The following is a 12,793-nucleotide window of genomic DNA, read 5'->3' on the forward strand; positions in this document are numbered from 1 at the left end:
TCTCTTCTCCTGTCTCTGCCCTCAGGGCCTCTCTTCCCAGAGGTTTCTGTATCTTGTTGATATCTCTCTCGTTCTTGTCTCCTAACTCCAGCTTCAAATTCCCTCCGTCTCTCCCTTCTCACTACACTAAATTTCCTGGTTTTTTATCTCTCCCCCCCTCCATCTCCTATCTCTGCATGACAACTCCCTTCTGGGTTAAGTGATGTGGTTTCTTCCCTTTGAACTTAAACATTTCCCTGGGCCACCCACTGGTGCTGTACTGTTAGTACTAATGTGTATCTCTGTGGCACCCTTCTGGGCTTCTCTGTATTGAGACCTAAGCTCTCCTATGATGTCACCACTTTTGACAAGTTGCTCAAAAAGACACCCATCTGCCTAGCAAAGTCTCCCTACTCCAAAAGGTTATGCCAACTCACTGGAGCCAGAGTAACCCTGCTGTTTGGTCTATCCCTGATCCATATAGAGACTAACGTCAGAGCTTGTGTTATTTCTCTGTCTCTGTGTCTCCCTCTTCCTCACTCGCTCTTTCTTTCCTCTCTTGCTCTGTCTCTCCTCGGTCTGTTTGTCTCTGTTGGTCTGTTTCTTCCGCTCTCTCGCACTCTCTTCCTTCCAAATCCCACTCCTCCCATTATGGCCTTTTTCTCCTTCCCCCGCCTTTGTCCCACTTCCTTTCCTTCTACTCTCAACCCACTGTTTACTTTCCCTCAAATTACCTACAACCACTAAACACTTGTACTCAAATTACCTCCTCCTCCTCCTCTTCCTTCAAAACCCAATTGGTACCCCTCCTTTTTCACCCAACATCTTACCTACTCTCTGTAAACACTGCACCTCTCACTGTCCACTGTCTCTGCTGGCTTTCTATAACCCTCCCCTTCCTGCCTAAAAGCTCCCTCCACTCTTTTTTATAAAAAATTATACATTTTTATAACAACCAAACATACAAAAAAAATGTAGCGGTGCATGTTATACATTATGGAATGTTACATTTCTTTTTTATCTATAACCGCTGCCTACGAGGCAGCCAGCAAAGGGGAGGATAACGAAGTGGGACCTCTGATAGCATGGATACAAATGGTAGCCACATTGTCGGGATCCTCCCATGCCAATTCTAGCGAATATGAAACATCCGAGAACGGCAAAGGGGATTAACCCCCAAAAGAAGGGTAATCCGAAGAACTGAAGTGGGAGCTCTAGTTAAAGTGGGGGTAGTGGGGAAGACCGTAATACGCACATGTATGCTAAACAGCTTGTAACCGAAAATGTCGTGTGTGATGGTTATGTTTTGTTAAAAATTCGTAAAAATTATAAAAATTAACTATAACCTCTGCCTACCCTTTACCCTCCCACCTTAACTTGAGCCTACTCCATATCGTCTTCCGCCGTTACATCCTCTCGGGGTGTTCCCTCTTCCGTACTCTGGGAGGTATCATCCCCGCTTAGGCATACTTGGGTGGATCCAAACGATGTGGCCACTAAATGCCTCCAGGCCGTCAATGTATCTGTCTCTTCCTCCCCCACTCTACAAGCTGCTTCAGTCCATACCACCGTTTTGGTTTCAGCCCATCTCTTGAGGTCGTTCCACCACACCTGTACCTTTGGCCTGTTACATGCTTTCCAGCCCATGGCAATCCTCCGCTAGGCCAATATGTAAGCCAAGTTAGCTCACATGCTTTAGCTTGCGTTGTCTGGGGAACCCTCCCCAAATACATGCCCATACCGATTCCACATCTAGCGTGATCCCTTTTCTGTCAGGCGGTGGGCCACTTTACAGAATGTGCTTATTTCCGGGCATGTCCAGGACATATGGGTCATTTCCGCATTCACTTCTCCACATTTGGGACATGATTGTATTTCTGCGTTTTTAAATCACGCTATCCTCTCAGGGGTCATGTATGCTCTATGAGTTACCTATAGCTGGATTTGTTGCAGCCTTGCATTTCTAGACATCACCTTATGATACCGTCGAGGTCTCTCCCAAAGCCCATCATTCATACATTCTCCCACTTCCTCTTCCCACTCCCGTCTTAACTGTGTTACCTCTTTCCCCACCCTGCTCATCAATAGTTACCAAATTCGGGAGACCTGGTGCCCTCCCTCTGTGATGTCATAGATTGTTTCAATGGTTGTATCTTGCTGGTTTTACAGCACTATTTCCGACCATGTTTCATTGACTCGTCCCACCAATCTAGTATATGTGATGTATTGCCCTCGATGTAGGCCTGTTTCCTCTACCAATGCGTCAAACTCCAATATTTTTCTATCTTGCCATATGTCTCCCATTGTTGCAATGCACACCGATTCCCAGTGCATGCGTATTGTTTTCCTCAGTTGCACGTCCCCTTTGGTTAGTGCTACTAGTGGTATCTGCAGGGAGCACGGGTCGGGTTCTCCATGGCCTGACAAGCTTTCTGCCACATTTGCCATCACAATTCCAGCATTCTCGGACCCTCCTTTCTCTCCAATTTGGGCAACCACATCCATTCTTTCAAGAAGAATGGGGAACACTCTGACCTCAGCAGTCTGGACTCCGCTGTTGGGTCTTCCGATAGCCATTTGGCCACATATTGTAGCTGACTGGCCCAGTAATAAATTTCAAAATTGGGAAGTTTTATGCCTCCTTTGTCATATGTGTTTTGTAGTTTCCACAGGGCTATCCTATTCCTAGTGTTATGCCAGATAAAGCCTCTGCATATGCTCTGAAGTTTAGCAAAAAATAATTTCTGTATCATGTATGGTAGGTTTCCAAAAAAGTGTATCAGCCTTGGTAAGACAACCATTTTCAACAGGGCCGCCCTCCCCACCATGGCCAGAAGGAGCTTGGACCAGACTCTCATACTGTTCTCGATATCTGTTATAGCCTTCTCTGTGTTGTGTTTGTCCTCCACTGTGTGGTAGATATCTATCCCCAGATATTGAAAGGTTGTGGTCTCCCAGGGTATTTGTAGAATGGGTAATTGCTCTCGCGGGATCCCTTTATATCTTCCCAGGGGGAATATGCACGATTTTTTAGGGTTGACTGCAATACCCAAGAGCGACGCAAATTGCTCCATTACTTCCAGGATGTATTGCAAGTTTTCCTCCAGGTATCTTAAATATAACATATCATCCGCATATAACAATATTAAATGTGGCCCTCCTTTCGGGTGAATCCCCACCTCTTCGTACTGTTGTCTGAGGTTTATATCGCTAGGGGTTCTAATGCAAGGATATAACATCGGGGACCAAGGGCACCCCTGTCTGGTACCTCTGCTAAGTTGCCACCTCTCTGAAATAACCGCTACAGTCTTTACTCTGGCTAGTGGTGAGCTATATAATAGTTTAACCCATTTTAGAAACTCAGGCCCTATACCGTATACCTGTAAAGCTGCCATCAACCATGGACATTTCACAGAATCGATGACCTTCACCGCTTCCAATGAGACTATTGCGACCTCTTGTGCTTCCCCTTCTGTCTGTTCTATGACCCGGTGAAGCCTTCTAAGATTGTCTGATATATATTTCTATGTGGGATGTATCCAGTTTGATCAGGATGTATAAGTTTGCTCATAACCCGTCTCAGCCTCCCGGCCAACAAAGCCATATTTTACTGTCCTGGTTCAGCAACGATAGCGGTCTGTGTACGATCCGCGCTCCATGCTCGGCTTGTCAGGTTTGTGGATCGGGATAATTATTGCCTCCGTTAGGGATTCTGGTAATGTTCCTATTTCGAGAGCCTCATTTAGCATGGCCAGTAGTTGGGGAAGCACTCTGTCTTGTATGTTTTATAGAACTCGATAGGAAGTTCATCCGAGCCCAGGCCTTTGCAAGTGGGCAGTTCCTTGATCACTGCTTCTAGTTCCTCTAGTGTGACAGGGGCATCTAAGTTCTCGCTCTCTTCAGCACTCAATTTATGTAGACCGATGTCTTCCAGTGTTTCCACTATCTCGCTGTCTTCCCCTTCATCTGCATCTCCATGCAATAATCTATAAAACTCAAAGAACCCTTCATTCACCCCCTCCTGGGTATCAAGAACATGTCCTCCTTCCCCCTGTATTGCTCTAATCATCGGTCTCTGTGTTTCCCTTTTGTACAACCATGCTAACAGCCGCCCCGGTTTGTCTCCGCCGGCGTGCTGTCTCTCTATGTATTTCTTATAATTTAGATTGCATAACCTCTCCCAGTGTTTTTCGCATGATTCCTGTAAATGGTTTATGGTATCCGCCTTGACTAAGGAGTCAACTCCACTGCGCGTAGCTGCCTCAAGTTCCTCCTCGGCCTCCTGTAGTTCTTGCAATATTCTCCCTGCAGTTCTTTGGATTCGGCTATCGCTGCTCCCCTTACCACCACTTTGAATGCCTATGGGAGCCTATGGGAGCCTACAGATTTTACACTTCCACTATTGTTTCAAAGTATTCAACAATCTCCTCTCTCAGGTCTTCTCTAAACACTGTCTTTTAATGCTTCGGCTCTCAGCCGCCACTTAGGGATTCTAGCTCTGGGGGCTTGATATTGCCATGTTAAGACCAGTGGTGAGTGGTCTGAAAGGATTCTCGCTCTATATTCCGTCTGTACGAGCTCTCCCATAATTTCCAGGGAGGCAAACATGTAATCTAACTGTGTATACAAATTACGTGTGGCTGAGTAATGCGAGTAATGTCCATCATCTGGGTGGTGTAACCGCCACATGTCTTCTAGCTTAAAGTCTGTCAGCATGGTCTGCAAGGTCCTGGCTGCTGGGGTGGGTTTGCCAATTTCTCATCGGACCTGTCCATCCTGGGATTTAGCGTACAGTTAAAATCACCTCCCCATATAACTGCGCCCCCCCAGTATGGGGTTATTTAGTTGTATAGGGTCAGGCCACAGTAGGCCACAGTATCTTGGTTTGGGGCGTATGTTTTAATAATGCACACCTCTCTGTTTTCTATTAGTCCTCGTACCGTCACCATCCTCCCATCTGGCTCCACCACAGATTGTAGCAGCTAAAAAGGGACGTGCAGTGCCACCCAGGTGATTACCCCTCTAGCATATGCAGAGTATGCTGCTCCCACTGTGGCCCTTTCCATTTCTTCCCAATCACCTTTTGTAAGATGGGTTTCTTGTAGTAAATCAATATCTATGTTCTGCCTCCTCAGGTACATCATGATTTTGTTCCTTTTGAGATAACTATTTAGTCCCCTGACATTCCAGGTAACTATCTTGTGGTGCCCCATCATTATCCGTACCCAGTTCCGCTCTTCTCCCTTCTCCTCCTCTGTATCTTGCGCTTCGGCGCATGGATGTAAGCTCGTTCATTTATTAAAACCACAGCACACTCTCCAACTCCCTTTCCACCCTCCATCCTTCCCATTCCCAAAAGTTGCCCAGCTCCATCCCTGGATCTCGGGCCTACCCGCATTTAGTACCTATTCGGCGTGCACTGCTCTTCGTCAGTTTCCTTCGCTTTTGAGGCCCTGGCTACTTCGCTTGACGCCGCAACATCAGACGAGATTTTCACTTGCAGCCTGCCAGATGCAGGGCTGTGCTTGCTGGCCATGACTTTATAACCACGTCCCTATTATCTGTGTAAAAGCTGAGGATGATAGTGCTGTAGCGCATAGCAGATGTAGTCACCTCGTAGTGCTCTCTTCCAGCTGTCGCGCCACGCCCTTTTCACAGGAAAGCTGAGCCTGGACTGTCGATTCTCATACAGTAAGGTCCTACTGTCTCGTGGCCCATTCCAACATTGGGTTCTGGTCCAGGGTTCAGCTCAGTGCTTCTTCCAGCTTTGCTGTGTGTGCTAGGGTCTAGGCTATGGTCAGGTTCCCACCGGTGCAGGGTGCAATATTACCTCGCTATACTTGGTCATGGGCACCCCATATGTCCACCCTATTGAGCTTGTTTATTACCACCCTATTGAGCTTGTTTTGTTACCGCCTACAGCCCTGGGGGCCCTTACAATTCCACCACTCCAGACCAACCTCTTGCACTTGGGTGTCTCACTTGGTTTCACAGTTGAGATTCAGCTCATTCTTCTGCGTTATCAGTGCTGATCCTCGTGTAGGGCTCTCCCTCCCTTAGTCTGCCATGCCCACAGCAGTGTTATTTGCCCCCAGCCTTATCTGATTACTGATTAACAGGCTTGTGTGCCCTGTTGCCTTATACGTCCTTAATCACATTCTCGCATGCTTATAGCTGCGGGCCATATAGCTGCAGTCAGAGCCTCCTCCGTCCGACACAATGTATCTCTATACACAGAGATTAACTGTTTATATTCAATGTTGCAACACACAGATCTTGGCTGCGCGCCAGTCAATGTGTCACAGTTGCAACTTGATTCTCTCAGTGCCTTTGTCTGCGATTTAGGTAATATTGTTTCCCATGCAGCCCACACTCATCAGCTGCCTGCGCCTGTCTGCCCGCCTTCTTCTATTTGTTCGGGACTGTCTGCCCGTACTCAAGCCTCTCTCTGTGCAACACAGCAGACTTGTATGTTCGGCGGGGCTCTCGTTACTGCTGCATACGTGCCCTTTATTTTGGGTGCTCTGCTGCATTGTGCTGCGCTTGCTTCGCTCTTCCACACATCGCACTGCGGGGGCTCCGATTACAGCATCGGTGGCACCATTCAGGCACCCACCCTCCTTCTGATCCTTGGAGGTCTGCAATCACTTCGGTCTCCCAATGCGAGTCGCACTTTCAGTTAACCGCATCGATCTATCTCGCGGTCATCCAGCGGGCTCACCTCTTAATCCAGCCTCACTTCCCTTTGTTTCATATTCGGGGCCGGCCGCCATTTTCCTCCGACATCTCTGCAGACCGCCTTTGTTATGGTTTCCTCTGTAGTTGCCGTGCTATAGTTCGGTTTTCTTCCGCAAAGCATTTTTTCAGCACTGCATTATTTCATACAGCCTAAGGTGCCATTGCAGTGACTCGTGCTCCAGTTTAAGTATCCTTATGTTGCAGGATCATGCACAGATCAGCAGGAGACAGCATGAGACACGTCCTAGCTCATGGCTGCCAAGCTCGCTCCCTCCACTCTTATTGACTAATCGAGTTGATTCCCGTGGCCAACCTCTGTCCAAGCTATCCCCTTGAGGGCTGTGACTTTCCTGGAAGTCTTCAAAAAGACTGCTAGCCTTGCCCTCTTTTCAGCCTGCCCTTGCCACGAAGCCCATGTGGTCAGTTGGGTTGTTTGTTTCAGTCTTCCCTCCTGGACCAAGTAAGTGTTTGCATACAAACGTTTTGGGGTGGGTTCTCTGATCTTCTCTAATGCCGGTAAGCTCCTTACTGGTTTCAGTGCCCCTGCTTCTGCCCCATTGCTACCCTCTAGCCAGTTGGTGTTTGTGAGGTAGGTGTTTGGTCCCCTATTCAACCTCTGGAGGGAGAAGTGTAGTCCATTTCTCTCCTGCTCCAGGCTGGGTCTTGTCAGTTTAGCCCAGTCTGGTGCAGGCTGGCACCTGTAGTTTTGTGGAAAATAACACAAAAATCAATAAATAATGTCCCCACAGGATATAAAGTAATGGTGATGCGGTATACCTATTACCGATGCTCACCTCTTTTTCTCTGACCTCGAAGAATGGGCAATTTTTGCACAGAACTATTCCAAACAGGGATTACCACAGTCTGGATATGTTACTCCTTAATTCCAGATAGTATCCTGGCAGGTTTTACACAAAACTATTTCAAAGAAGGATCACTTCTGTCTGGATGTGCTACTCCCTAATTCCAGACGGTATCTTCGTTTTCTCTATCTATGTACATTAACATCTTACTAGCATGTGATCATGTCATTAGTGTTATCAAAAGATCATTACTTTAATTTTTACACTTGGCTAGATGCAGAATCTAACCATAAACGAAATGGTCTTTCTCGTTATTCTAATGAAAAACATAAAACAATCTTTTGTGCATGAGCCTCAGTAACATTTTACAAAGTTTTCTTAAGACGGACTCAACTTTGAATACATAACATATTACAGTCACATTGACAGCATCTGAATGAATCATGCACCATATAAAACAATGCTCATTGAAAAGAGATGAAACAAAAACAATGAGAATTGAAAAATTCAAAAAAATAAACAAATGAAAGAAAAAGACTTTCCATTTGAACAAGAATTCTGAGTATCACAGGACTTAGATCCTTCTCCTATGTCCAAAAGATGATATAAGATTACTCAGTTATCACCCTATTTTAGTTATGGAAGTCCATTAATGTGCATTCCAAGGGTGCCCGGGAAAAGAAAAAAAACTATTATTATTCCTTGTAGGGTTTGAGAATATGTGGCTAGTGTCGGCTTAATTTATATATTCGCACTTGCCAACCGCTTCTTACAGTGCTGCTCAGGTCTACTTATATAGAATCTGGCCTAACTAATATAGGCACAATGGCCACCGCTGTCAGCCAAAGAAGGTCAGTCAGTTGTGGTCAAATACATTTTGGCGTGAAGATCTAAACAGAAAACGCCTTCCTCAGCACCAAAGGTCAGATGTGTAAGATATTAACCACTAGGGAAACAAACAGAAAAAAGGGGGCAGAAATTAGAATTAAAATGCCACCCAGTGATGGCTGGAAAAAGACTAAAAATATTCCAGTTCCTATCCCAAGATTAATGCAAAAGAAAAGTGACAAATTGTGAACAAAGTAATCAATACAACAACTGGGAATAGAGAAGAAGAACAAAAAAGAACACCCAAACTCAGTCAATAATAAAACGCCATGCTCGTCTTGCTCCTGGCAAAATAAAACATGTGGCACATAGTCCCACGAGGAAGAGTGCATAGATACGTGAATGGTTAATTGAAAAAGAGAAGCTGCATTAGAGATTCAGCAGAGAGACAAGCTCCATGTGGAAAATAGCATGGGCAGTACAGAGGCCCATAGGCAGTGAGACAGAGATAGAGGCACTAATGTATATGCATAATTTACTACATACTGGGTAACTGTATGCAGAGGTCCCTCGCAATTCCCTCAAACATCCTCTGGTGCAGGTCCTGGTCTGTCTGGGTGTTGCCCTGGAAGGCTGCCTACCCAAGGTTGAGAGGGTGCCTCAGCTCCCTTTGACAGGGTCTTACCCATCACCCCGTTGTGGGGGTGGTTTTCCGTTTCCTTACCCAAAAAGCCCCACCTCGAAGCGAGTACACGTTTGTCTGTAAAGCAAGTTTATGGTATAAACGGCCGGGAGGGGCTAGACTCTTTAGAGACTGAACTAACCAAATTCTCTATGAACCACACAAATATTGAACAGGTTATACATTTTGCAATATTGAACACACTTATTACATATTTTGTTACAAAGTGATCCCCACACAAACATGATTGGTTAGCCCTACACAAGGAAATCTAATCCTTCCAAGTTCCCACATTCTCATTGGATACATTAATTTAACCATCTCCTTTCAACATACATTTGCATTTAGCACATATTAGCACAACACTTTTGGGGATCTTTAACTAGTAGTTTGTGATATCACATGGTTACATATTCACACACAACAATCCTAATTTATTATAGGTTCCATCTGGTCAAGGACATATATCCCCAGTCGTGATGCATGTGGCTTTACAAGGACACTTAAACAATATGAGGGAAAAAAGCAAGTTTCCTTTGAACTGATGATAGCTCTCTTATCCGACCAGACTTGCTGGGATATCCCATTTCATGCTAATCTATAACGACTACCATTTCAGCACGCATGGCCTACGGCCACATCCTGATAATTCCTGAGAACCTGATTGCCACCCATAAACCATTGACCAACTCTGCCCTTAAACACCATTTCCACAGGGTTTGTTACCTAGCCCCAAGTCAACCCTACCAGGAGGCCAGACTTCTCTGGTGACTGAATAATAGCTCCCATGTACTTTGAAAGATTACATCTCCTCTCCACAATAGCACTAAATTGTAAAACCCCTACCTAGCCACAACTGGCCATTTGATGTTATCACAGCTGCCCGAATGCAGTTAGCTGCCTTCCCCCTGCCTTCAAACTCAATCAACCAGCTTCCCAGGTCACAGAGTTTCTCTCACCACCCCAGGTTTCTGTGGCCTGCACAGACCCCCAACCAAGAGCGCAGCTGCAGTACACAGATGTGTATTCGCCATGTGCCTCTTGTTTCCCCAAATGTCCCTGAAAATTCCATAATATGCATCTCTGTGCATCTATGTGCAGGAGCACTGCGTCCCCTTAGAGTGGCTTCTCCATCTGCAAATCTCCTTTATCATTTGCGCTTATAAAACTCCTTGCTTCCTAACTTTAGGCACCACGTCACACTACATTGTGTTCATATTGTATCGGCAGACTTGTCATTATGTTGCTATAAGCATGCAAATCTGAAAGTATCAATTACACAAAGTAACACTAATAGTAACACATCCCATTGTTCTTCACAACACTGGATATATACTAAATTGCAAAATTGCGCTGGCATTGCAGTCACCCCAGTCACCAATATGGTGCTCGCAACACAAACCCCTCTTTCCTATTGAAAAATGTTTCGCCCACCCCAACACTGTCACACTTGGTATAATTAGAAACTAGTAGTGGCACACTAATTGGGCCTCTAGTGAACTGTTAACGATGTGCTGAGGGGACATGATGCAAAACAATGATGGGCTAAGTGGCATAATGTAAACCGTCCATGTCATTCCAACTGGGCATAATATAAATGATGTGTCAATTGGTTTAATATAAAGTATTTCTGAGAATAATATAATCTGATACAGATGTGCTTGCTGGGTGTAATGGAAACCGGCAATAAACTGTGTCAGCATCATGTGATATGTTGATTATGAAACCTGTAAACAATGTGCCCAATGGAAATAATTGAAGGTTTCAATTATGTTAGTTGTGATAATGTGATTTTCTAGCTGCACGTAATGTAAACTGGAAATAATATGCTAAGTGGCCATTAAAAATCTGTACATGTAATGCAAATAGGGCATAGGGAAAATTGGCAGTGAGGAATAATTGATTTAATGTTGACTGACAATATGTGCCAACTATGCATAGGCAAAATGGAAATCATGTTTCAACTTGATGGGACTTAAACTAGCAGTCATAGGATAACTATACACTATGGAAAGTGGAAATTGTGTGCTTTCTGGGCATTTAAGAAACTGTATGCCAAGCTTGAGCATATCCTTCCTATAATAATCACATGATTACTGGTAGAATGAAAACTGACAATTGAACAATATATAGGTATAATATAATGCAGTCATGCACTAAGTGGGTATATGAGAATGGCAATTATGTGCTGTCGTGGCATAATGTTTATTGGCAGTTTTGTGCAAACGGGACAATGTGAAAACTGGAACTGTTCTGCCAACTAGGCATAGTACAAAGTGTGTTGAGCAGATTTCTCTACACTGTATACCTCTGAAAGAATTAGTTATATAGAGTTATTATCCCCATTTTTGGGGTTGCAAAATAGTTCGAAATACCTTGTCTGTACATGCTAGAACTTGTTTTCTGTGCACAGTATTCTGAAACCGCAAAAACAAAGACGTCATGGCTGGAAAGTTTAGAATAAATCTCTTAACCACTGGCATTGCTCTGGGAAACCCTCCAGACCATTGTTCTTCATCTTCCAAGCCATTACAGAAGGGGAAAGACCATATGCAAATCAGGCTTGGTCCCACACCAAAAGGGGTAGTCCAGCCCGAACAGCCCGAACTCCTAGGTCACATCCCTTCTGCATGAGACCACACGCATCCCCAAACATGTTTCGGCATTGTTGGGCCTCATTCATTCAAAACCTTTCACCCTTCACTTTTGTGCTTACAGTTTGTCTCACTATGTGAGAGGGTATGCCCAGACGTGGGGCCGTTGCTCGCAGCGTCATAGGGAACCAAGCTGCAGGGCCGAAACATGTCTGGGGTTGCTTGTGTTTCCGTGCAGAGGGGACTTGGCCTAGCGGTTCGAGCTGGGCTGCTATCATTGGTGGCAGTACCTGACCGATTTGCATATGCCTGGACCCCTTTTGCAATGGCGCAGACGGGCTACTTAATGGTGTGGAAGGTTGCCCAGAGCAATGCCAGTGATTTAGATTCATTCAAAACCTTCCACCCATCACGTTTGTGCTTACAGTATTCTGAAACTGACATTGGGGAACAGAACTACTACAGACCTATGGGCAGAGACGTTTTTATGGGAGGGCAAAAGGGGCACTTGCCCAGGGCCCCCACCTTGGAGGGGGCCCCCAAAGGCTAGCTGATCTGAATAAGTAAGATTCCATTGTTCACCAGTCTTAAATAGCACATGTCAGGATATTTGATGGGTGCATAGTTTGTGTGTTCCTTATGGCACAACTCTGTAGCATTCTTTCCTTCCTGTGGGAATTATAATGATCATGTGCAATAGCTAAAGTTGAAATGCATATTGATAAATTGAACGCCACAATCTTTTAGAAGTTAGCTCAGTGTGTGAAGTACCCATTGTAGAGATATGTGTTCATATGCAAAATTATGATATCACATTCCAGCAAGGTTGGTTGAGCCTTTTGTATGGCTGAAGTTTATAAATCTGCCTGCATATTGTTAGGGAGAATTCTCTGTTTAGGCTGAATTTCCTAACCTAGTGAGTCCCCCAGCAGCTTTGCTGGATTTCTGGAGTTTGTTTTTTTCATCCTGCCAAGAGTGAGACTCTTTTTCTCCCACTCTTGGACATGATTTGTGGTATTTCTTTGAATGTTAATGTGTTCTATGGGCTATGGGGTCTTTTACTCCATAGGGTCTCATGTGTTTTGCTGTGTGTTACACAGCAACCCCCGTGCCGTAACACTGGGGTGTCCTAGGTGACCCCCACCATAGACTCCATACCCTGGGAGTGA

The sequence above is a fragment of the Ambystoma mexicanum genome, chromosome 12, assembly GCF_040938575.1.
Source record: "Ambystoma mexicanum isolate Mex_15411 chromosome 12, UKY_AmexF1_1, whole genome shotgun sequence".
NCBI classification, from domain to species: domain Eukaryota; kingdom Metazoa; phylum Chordata; class Amphibia; order Caudata; family Ambystomatidae; genus Ambystoma; species Ambystoma mexicanum.